General features: G+C 37.2%; 1 long non-coding RNA gene across 1 annotated transcript; it reads right to left on the bottom strand.

The window, feature by feature from the left end:
* Window positions 1-4485: 4485 nt before the first annotated feature.
* On the bottom strand, window positions 4486-7595 carry LOC147495928 (uncharacterized). Its single transcript, XR_015199357.1, has 2 exons — window positions 7304-7595; window positions 4486-4722 (listed from the first exon to the last, which is right to left on the bottom strand). It is a non-coding gene; the product is annotated as an uncharacterized LOC147495928 (long non-coding RNA).
* Window positions 7596-10869: the final 3274 nt, after the last annotated feature.

Here is a 10869-nt window from a genome sequence, read left to right as displayed (position 1 = left end):
TATTTTAGGTAAGAATAAGGGCACAGGATCAGGAAACACGTTATGTTATCTCACTCCCACTTCCCAACAACACAGTCCCCATTACTAAAAAATCTATTCTATCCGGCTATATCTAAAAGTTTGGAACTTTTAAGAGAGCTCAGATTAGTAGTTAGTGTCTTCAATTTCAGACAATTGGTGGCAACCCTGTCCACCAGAACACATTTCCTCACTGCTCTTGAAAGGCTAATGAAAGGCTCAGTGGGGCGACTAGCAGATAATAAATTTCATATAGGTGTGAATTTCTGACTATATCGATCTAAAGAGGGCCTAAATTCTCGCTTAGGATATGGTATGGTGATCAAGCAAGTGGATGTGTGATTTCTCTACTCGAAATTACTTCTCCCTTGTGTCATCACTCAGATATTTCACTCTTATGAGGCTTTTAGGCTAGATGATCATAGGATATGTATTAAGTACTCTAACCTAGGTCTCAGAAAAATACTGCCAAGTACAATAAAAAATGCTCATGCAAGATGTTCATGAAAAGATGCAATGACTATTACCTATTTATTAATCTAAGTTTCAAAAATTAAATCCTAATTCAAGTACTACGTGAGATTTCTAGACTAATATTATCATGGAGAAGGGAACAATACCGTTATCACTAAGTGCCTAGCATACACAATATTTATGATTTTTTAAATATTTTATAAAGAAAAGTGCGTAATTTACATCCTAAAAGTGCCTAATTTTTGCAAATGTTTCTATCACACCCCCAAACAATCGAACGCTTTATCCTCAAAGTGTAAAGAGATAAGAAAATAATTTACCATAGAAACGTGGTAAAAATTGGCAGTACCTATAATAGAAATATTATAAAGATGATATGATAACATGAAGCACAATTAAACTGTTACGTACTAACTAAATTGGAGTAAACATGACAGACAATGGGTGGCAAAATATTTTGAAATGAAATACCAAAATACGCCACCCCCAAAACAAAATTGGAAAACTCTTTTAAGTTTGAAAATTTTGTTTGGCCTATACCCAGAAAAAGTGGTATTGTACAAAAACTTGGGTCTTTTAAAGTCAGATTCCCTAGACTTAATGTGATATATATGTATTAACATGCAGTTTACCATATATCAATAATCTAAATAATTGTGGATTTTTCCATAAATAGTTAACATGGAAAGCACCATCAAACAAAATTAAACACCAAGATTTCCTATGATGTGGTTTAGTGGAATGGGAGTGAATTATGATGGATCTAAAACCTAATCGAGCATACAGTTTCTTCTTTGTCCTCATACGAAAGGGATGCCAAGTTAATGAACGTGAGAAAATGGATGGTTGTGGAAGATACGTGGGATGTGGATAATTTTGAGAAGGAAGGAATGGAAAAAATGAAAAAGTGTCAGGTGGCTTGTCCTTGGGTGTTACTTCTTCACCAGATGGGTTTAGAAATTTATGAAGCATAGGAGAAACAAGAAGGTCAAGTACAAACTCAATGGTTCTTTGGAAAGGTAGAGGGCAAGGAACATTCGTGATGGAAGGTGAATGAGTGACATGAGGATGTGAGGTGGGTGAATGGTGCTCAACTACTGTTCTTAGTTCTATATCATCAGAGGCCTTGAGATATGCAAGACATTCCTCAATAGGTGGGTAAGAAGAATCATGGGATAGAGGGTGAAAAATTCTTCTTCCGGCCATGGGCCAAGAGACGAAAGTGGATGTCAATAGGAGGGGACTCGCGAGGTGGCAATGAAGGGTTGCAAAAGAGTCGAAGGAAATCTTCCTCGATGTTATCTACATCTAGGGAGTAGAAATTGTGATCCTTATCTTCTTCCATAAGAGGGGTATCTACTAGTGTGGGGAATAAAGCATCAGCCACACTAATGTGAGGTACAAAACTCTCAATGGACTTCACTTATCCTTCTACAGGCAAACCTAGTTGTCCCTGCTTTGTCTAAACATATTAACTTCCACAGAAAGATTCCCAAAAGAAAGAGTCATTGAGCCATCCCGACAATTGATTTGGGCATTGGTGGTTGCCAAGAAAGGACGCCCTAAGATGATGGGAATGGAATCATGAGCAACTTCTATGTCGAGAATAACAAAGTCGGCTGGATAGTAAAAATCCTGAACTTTAATATAATGAGAATGTTTTCAACTACACCTTGGGATACTTAATAGAATGATCAGCTAACTGCAAAGTCATTTTGGTTAGTTGAAGTTTTGTTAGACCTAGTTGTTTATATAAATAAAAAGGGAGTAAGTTAACACTCTCTCCCAGGTCTAATAAAACAGTTGTTATGAAGGTAACACCTAAGGTGCATTGTATAGTAGGACAACCAGGGTCTTTGTACTTAACAATTCCGTTATGTTCAGATAAAGATATTGTTCAGTTAAGAAGGCTTCATTGGGTATGTTGGTTTTCCTCTTCTTAGTGCACAACTCTTTTAGAAACTTAGCGTGTCTAGATAGACTTTTTATAGCATCTAGAAAAGGTAGGTTTATAGTCAGATTTTTAAACACTTTCCAAATCTCATCAAAATTCTCATCTTTTTTAGACACAACTAGTCTCTGGGGATACGGTGGTTTATCTCTATATTTAGCATAAGGTTCAAAAGTATTATTAGTCTTTGCGTTATTTTTAGCCGTTTTCCATCTAGGTGTCCATATTATAACCTCTATAGGTGTAGGATCATCAATTTCTATGGAGGTATTTAGTAAGGTTGTACCTTTTGGTTGTGGTGGGACTGGAACTTCTACAGTTGTAGGGTCTTCAGTTTCTATGACAGTATTCGGTATGGTTTCATTTTCAGCTTTCATTTGTGGGTAATCAGTAAGCATAGTCACTTTGTTATCAACTACTCTCCCTGAACAAAGGGTAGTGACTGCCTGTAGGTCCCCTTGGTTTATCTTACCATTACAGTGAATATTGTTTATTTCGAAGGCAGTGTTTGTTGACTTAGGATTAGGCAATCGCTTAACCTCGAAACACCGCTTGGTTATTATTTTGGTTAGGAGACATGTCAATAACCTTTTGGCACAAAGACTGCATCATTTGCATCATTTGTTTCATCATATTAGAGTTTTGATCATGCTGATCTTTCATCAAGTTGGAGTTTTGTTACATAATTTGATTTTGTTTTTCCAACAAGGTCACTACTACTTTGTCTGTAGATGGTTGGACTAGAATTAAGGCTTGTTGAGCATTCATGTCTTGATGTTGATAGTTCTGGGTCATGGGCACTAAACTTCTATTCTAGTCACCTAAGTATCCTTGCCCTTGATGTAGAGTTAACTGGTTGAAGTTTGATGGTTGTGGTGGTGGTTAGGCATAGATAAGAGGACAATAGAAATTAATGCTCAAGACTAAAACGCACATTACAAACGAAAGTAGATTTAATGTTCATGACTAGAGTGGGTTGTTGTTGAGTAGAGAGAACATCTAACTTTTTAGTGAGGGCATCGATAAGAGTTTTAAGCTCGGGATCATGTTTAACCTCAAGAGAAAAAGGAGAGGAGTGGGAAGAGTCGTGACCTCCCCAACTCAGTGGTGGGTAAAACTGTTCCATGAACAATTGAACAAGATTAGCCCATGAGTCCACAGAGTTTGGCGTTTGGGCAGTTAACCAAGACGCCGCCTTGTCGGCTAGGCTGAATGGAAACACCCTAAGTTTAACTTGATCCGGACTTACACTAGGATGATGGAATGTAGTGAGAACTTGTTCTATCCCACGATGTTGATGAAAGGCTTCTCATGGGCTAAACCATGGAAAACCAAGAACAAGTTAAAAATATTCGGGGAATTTGAAAATCCCCCACTATGTCCGCAGAAGAACGATGCACGACTTAGGGCCATCGCTTAGTGCTTTATAAAAATCGAGAGAGGCGTCTCTAGTTCTTTAGCCATTGATGCAGTGTAGTGTGAAATTCTAGATAGGCGGTGATATAAGGCGCCTACAAAAACAAGCCCGATTATACTAAAATTGAAACTCCTCCGGACGTAAGAGGCGAGGCAGAAGGAGCACTGAATGCTCCCCCGCTACGCTTTATAAAGCGCGCCTTGTATACGCTGAAGCTCAATGTATTTAACAAGTTAGAAACACTTAATAACTTGAAGAAATAGAAGTTTGTACTAACCCGTGAAGATCGAGTCGCTCGTAAGAGGGTGCGGGGGTGTGCGAAATTGCCTCTGGAAGGGCGCAGTCGCTACCGCGCTCCTCGAAGGCGATGTCGATGGAGTTGAGCTGGGCCAGAATTTGCTTGACACGGGCGCAGGTCGTGCTCTTGCCTTTGGCAATGTCAGTAAGTTTAACGTGCTCCAAAAAATTTGAAATTTTTATAGTAGTTTTGTCACGACTCCAATTTCGGCTGCACTGAAAACATTATTTGTCCCCGACTCTTCGATCTCCGAGGTGTGACACACTCTCCATTTCCAAAAACCCATAAACAGTTTAAATATGCGGATAATTAAAAACCAATAAAAAATTTTAACTTAAACAAAAGTCCTATTCATTTCAAAATTCTCAAATACTGATTAACTTACAAACCTCCTTTCAACAACTCTTTAATTATAATTACAACTGAAAATACAAATTACCTTTGTCTCAAATAAAATCTATTACACCTTAAAGGAAAACAAAACATCTCTTGAAATGCGACGCTAACGCAAACCACAAGCAGCAACCAATCTTCTTCAACACTAAACCTGTCAAAACTTATCAACTATGTTCATTGAATGAACACACCCGATAAGCAAACATGCAAATCGGGTCAGCATTATAAAAATGCTGGTGTGAGTAGCTCTAAAAATACAACATATACTTATACATATATATACACAATCCATGCGGCAGTTAGTTCCTCCACCGAGGCGCCTTAACTTTCAACGACTGATACAACATCCTTAAGTACAATAATTAAGGCAGGTAGTTCCTCCAATCGAGGCCTTTAACTTCCCACTCAACCACACAACAAACTATAATGATCATAAATAAGGGGTAGTTCCTCCATCGAGGCGCCTTAGGTTCAACTAAACAAGTAACCAACCAAACGTATTATCATAATTAGATTATTTCAAGCTTTCTTTGCGTGTCCCTAAAATCACTTCGTATCTATGTCTTACCTAGTTTCCCTGGCTACCACAATCGCTACCCAACGCCGAACATGTACATCCACATGCTTCCTTACATAATGAACCACCCTCGGCGCGAACCACCCCGAGCGGATGCCGCGACACCGTAAATCCTCACACGGAAGCCAAATATATGTAAGTACTGCCACTATTCGGCATAAAATATTGTGCATCATCGTTCTATATTGCGAACGGAATAATCAAGCCACCATTCGGCTATGATTGCCCAACACATGGGTCAATCAACATCTTATATATACACCCTACACAAGGGCCAATCATATCACATACGCCCACGGCAAATCACATGAGTTGTGGTAGTCAGGTTCTAGGATTTTCGTTACGTAATTTATTCAGGTGTCATACATTTATGACTCATAATCATTCCACTATATCACGTGCATGTCAATTACCTTATTGCACTAAGCCACAATATTTAGACATATCTCAATTATATCTCATAACCACTTTCATACTTTCACGTGCCAATATATTATTGCACTAAGCCACAATCCCGTGGACAAATACTCACCAATACTATACTACCTCATAGTAGCATCTCAGATATATAATAATGGAGCGTTTATATAAATTTCTCCAAGATATTGCATTAATATATATATCCCAACATATTATATTATGTCACAATACTTCAACGTATCGCATATAGTTTTATTATAACGTATTAGGAATATACTGTCACAATACACAACATCAATGTCAAATCTTTCTTAGATAATGACTAACCAAATATGCAGGTTTTCGTACCATTTTATTTTATGGCTTGTCCATACAATATACAACATAAAACGTAGCACAATTAGACAGTCAAAAAGTCTACAATCAAAGCCCAATATTTATATGCTTTACACACTACTCACGTCAAATCTTAATTAGATAATGACCAACCAAGTTATACAATCTCCAACAATATTTTATTACTATATTTGTCCAAAGAAGCAAAAATGTGAAAAAACTGGAAAAAGTCAACATTCCACAGTCAACGGTCAAAGGTCAAAGTCAAAGTCAACATGCCATGGTCAAAGTCAAAGTCAATATGCCATGGTCAAAGTCAAAATCAATATGCCATGGTCAAAGTCAACACGTCATTGTCAAAGTCAAATTCAACATATCATGGTCAAAGTCAAACTGTCGTTTCCGTGTTCGACAGGTTCAGGGTCATAGCCATGGTTCATGGCTAAGGTCAAAGGTGCATGGCTCATGGGCTCATGACCAAGGTAATGGTTCGGACCCAACTGGCCAAGCCCAAACCTTAGAACCCGAAAGTCTAAACATTGGAAGACCCCAAATAGATCTATTTAAAGTCCTATGGACTGGCCCCAAGCAATATTAGAAATTGGCCCAAAACAGTTAAGTGGTTCGGCCCAAAAATCTTTAAATTGAACTGGTCCACAAATTTAAAACAAAACCGGGCCCAACATCAACTGAACTGGCCCATAAACTAAGCCAAATTAGTCTGGCCCAAAAACTTTAGATTGAACTGGCCCAAACCACAACTGAGTTCGGCCCAAAAATTTGACTGAAACCGGCCCAATCAAAACTAATGAAACGGGCCCATAGACTAATATTAGAACTGGCCCATACAAAACAACTAAGTTTTCGGCCCCAAAAACTAAAAATGAAATTTCGGCCCAACCACCATCTAAACCGGCCCAAAACAAAAACTTAAGGTTTTGGCCCAAGGCCCAAAGACTGAACTCGGCTACTGTTCATCTTCTTCACCCAGCAGCCACCACCAAAACCGGCCACCACCAATTCCGATCGATCACCCAATACAACCATGCGATTTTGCTCCTCATAGAAACCCATACCACTTTAATGAAAACGATAACCCCAAATCGTCCAATCCAAACATCACCAAAACTAGATCTAGGAAATTTCTTGCCGCCATTAATGGCTGGCCTCAAGCTTCCAACAGCCCACTCAACAGCCCTCACACACCCCCACTACCACCCAACATCATCAAACAACCCACAACAATACCAAATAATTCAAACAACAAAAAATCACAAATCAAAACCATCAAGAATACAAGAAAGGTTCTAATCATTTACATGTGCCGTAGAGGAGGTTTTGGGGCTCGCGCCTCCATTAATAACCACCTACGAGTCTTTGGACATTCTTGTAATCTAACAAGTTTTCAATACTAACCATAAGAATCATCTTTGAAGAGACGAGCAGAACATCCAAAAACGCACAGTCGAAGTAAACTGTGTCTTATATACGAGAAAAAATAAGAAAAATAACTGCTCACACTTTACAGTTTATATCGACAGCCGACAGGATATATGGACATCGAACAGAACGAGCTAGAAGAACGAGCAAAACTTATATAGCTTGGACAGTAAATCCGTAAATTCAAACAGACGAAAATCTTAGTTTTAGTAGTCAGTGAAAGATAAAATCTACTCACTTGTATGAACAGCTCCTACGAATTTCTCCGAGTCCGAGCCGTTGCGCTCCACCCTCCAGAAATCCAGCTTTCATCTCCGCCTCCATTTTCATTATTTTATTATTTTAAAAACCCTATTCTCTAGAACAATGTGTTTATATACTTGGGTCCGAAACCCAAGCCCAACACAGACTCGGGCCCAGAAAATCAGGCCCACATGTCCCAAGTCCAATCCGACGAATTTTGAAAATAAAAAATTTAATTAATTAATAAATAGAAAAATACGTATTTAAAAATACGGGCGTTACAAGTTTGCTAAGATGTCTATCAAGTAGCCTGTAAATTTCAGATTAATCGGAGCTATGAAAGTCCTTCTACCGCCCTTCAAAGTTTGTGGAATAGTTTTCGGACACAATACAAACAACTGAATGGTTAACCAATCAAAACATAGCCAAAAGTTGCCAAAATTTTACTGAAGACTCCTGACAGATCCTACGTATTCCTGTAAATGTTTTAGTGCAATTGGAGTTCTACAAACCCTCCTTATCAGCTGGTGTTCCAGAAATTAAGTGTTTGCAAAACTGCAGAAACACACTGAAAACAATCTACTAGTTAGATGGTCAAAACAAATCAAAAAATCGTTAAATATTTACAGAAAACTCTTGAATTATGATAGATACTCCTGTAAAAATTTTAAATTTTTTCGAACTGCCTAAGTAACCCTACTCGCCTGTTTTTCAAGAACTTACGGTTTGAAAATTGAAATGTAGCACTGTAAAGATCATATTAGTTCACTAGGTAAAACAATTAGGAAAACTCTGAAAATATTACAGTAAATCAATAAAACCTTAAAGATTACGCCTGTAAATTTTTAGAATTTTTTGAAATTTACAAATACCTTTACTGCATTGTTTTCCTCTGTGAATTCGTAACCCCTGTGCCTAAAACAGTGAACGGTACCAAAAATACAAGAAATAAGAATGAAAAATTAAAAGGGTGGGTGGGTTGAGAATTGGGGATTGCCCTTTGGATTCAAGCAATTGAATTCTTGTCCTAAAAGAGTTTAAGATGGCAGCGGCGCTATTTGATATTTACAAATTTACGTAAACTAACTATCTATGCGTAAACACAAATAATCAATCACAAAAATAAGTGCTTAGATCAATATTCCTACTCTCAAATAATAATGAAGTAATATATAAAGAGTCAAGATTCGTTCTACTCCTAAACTACCAAGACTTAAGAAATTCAACTAATCAAACACAAAGAAACAATGGTGAGAGTAATGTTATATTGAGAGATTTATTATACGATTATACTATGGATTCAAATAAATCTAAATTAATTAAACTAATAAAAATAGGGTTTTGATGAAAGAGAAAGTTATAGAGAAGAGTAATCAATCCACCTAATAACTAGTTTCATGCAATAATCGAATTATTAATTGAAAAGAGATCATATTTAGGTTTTCACGCAACGATTCAACCTAAAGCCTCAACCTATATATTTCATCCCTAGCAACAACCTACATCTCTATAATCATTATTACTAGCATGTATGATTATTACAACCAAGTCTCTCGACTTAATTACAACAATCCCTAGTTTAATTTATTATATGCTTATTTTGGAAGTCATACAATAAACTAAACTCATTGAAATACGCGCACAATGAAATAATTATACTAAATTATATATTTCTCATTAGATTTCATAATCACTCCCTCTAATTGGGGGGAGGGGATTAGCCTAATATCATTGGATTAATTAAACTAAAATAATGAAATGAAGACATAATGTAAAGAAGAAGTAATTATGGAATTGAATACTAAGGCTTTTATTAAAAGATTCTAATGGAGGCTACAAACTAAACTCATAAACTAAAACTAACAAGAGAAAGAGAGAGAACCCTAATTTAAAACTAAACTAAAGAGGGGAGTAGCCAATTTTTGTTTTAGCCTTAACCTTCTTTATATAGGAGAGGGTTAGGTTACAATTTCGTGCATAGGCTTTTAGGCTAGGTTATGGACCCATAAATCAAGTCCATAACCCAATTAGGTAAATCCAAGCTTTCTAATTTTGGTTGTGTTACTGTAACACGCGATTTCACCAACTTATACTACTCTGATCGAGTCATGGTCTGGACCATTGGAAAGAGCTTTCTGAGTTGGTCATTTTGATAAAAAAAAAATGGGCCTAATTCCGAGGGCTGAGTCCAAAGATATGGCCTTTTGAAGTTTTGTTGACTTTTCTTCAGCTTTCTAATCCAGTTTGACTTTCACTTAACAACTTTGACTTGGGCTTTTTAAGGACTTTTTCTCTATGAAACTTGGGCTTTTTTCATAGAACTTTCATATCAATCACTTTGGCTTCTTTTAGCTCATAATTAGTAACGAATTTACATTTATTCAACTCTGTAGCCTGAAATACTCAAAAGCACATAATTAGTGATAAACCTATATTATTAATAACATAATTGACTAAATTGAAATACTATTAAAGAATTTAAACTATAGTTTTGGGCTCTTATCAGTCACTGTAGATATCCGATAGTGTGGGGTTTTCAAACTCCGGACAACAGTTTCCTAGGAGGTCACTCATTCTTAGACTACTCCTGTCCGAGCACGCTTAACTATGGAGTTCTTACCAACCCCACAACCAAACGATCTAGAAAAGGCATCGATGTTAGGATTTTATAGATTAATTACTTATAGCCAGGATCTTTGGAAAACTACTTAAACGAAATGGGATCACACCATGGTGCAACCGTCACCCATACCCGGGCTAGACACCTTTCCATCATAGCCCATCGACAGCCCACGCCCAAGGGTACCACAATCCCACCACCTTAAGATCTAGCCGAGGACAGCTTTGATACTATTTTGTAACGAGCTGCCCCCATCTTACCACATCGATACTATCCCCACTTAGTCACTGCGCTTACTTAAGTAGAAGGAGTTTTACTTTGTCCTTACTTAAGTAGAATTAGGGAATATCACTCATGTTGAATTCTTTTACGTCGAAAATTTATATTATTCTGAACTAAAAATAAAATCGTTTTGGATAGTAACACCGATTTAATTGGTGTAAACGACCTTGAAACAAGAAAGGGCGTTTGTGTTTTAATTTTCTTGGTCTTGTACATAGTTGAGCCTTTTTAAATTTGACTGTTTTCTTGAGGTGTTCGGTTGGACATTGGGTCATAGGACGTATTGTAATTAACCTTTTTTCCTGTAACTTTTCCTTATTCAGCCAACGCCTTATTCCCTTGATTTTTTAACCGCGGAACGATGGATGATCCCACAGCTCTAGGGCTGTCAATGGGC

Source organism: Coptis chinensis, chromosome 6, assembly GCF_015680905.1.
Source record: "Coptis chinensis isolate HL-2020 chromosome 6, ASM1568090v1, whole genome shotgun sequence".
Taxonomy (NCBI): Eukaryota; Viridiplantae; Streptophyta; class Magnoliopsida; order Ranunculales; family Ranunculaceae; genus Coptis; species Coptis chinensis.
This window is presented reverse-complemented; position numbering and strand designations above follow the sequence as displayed.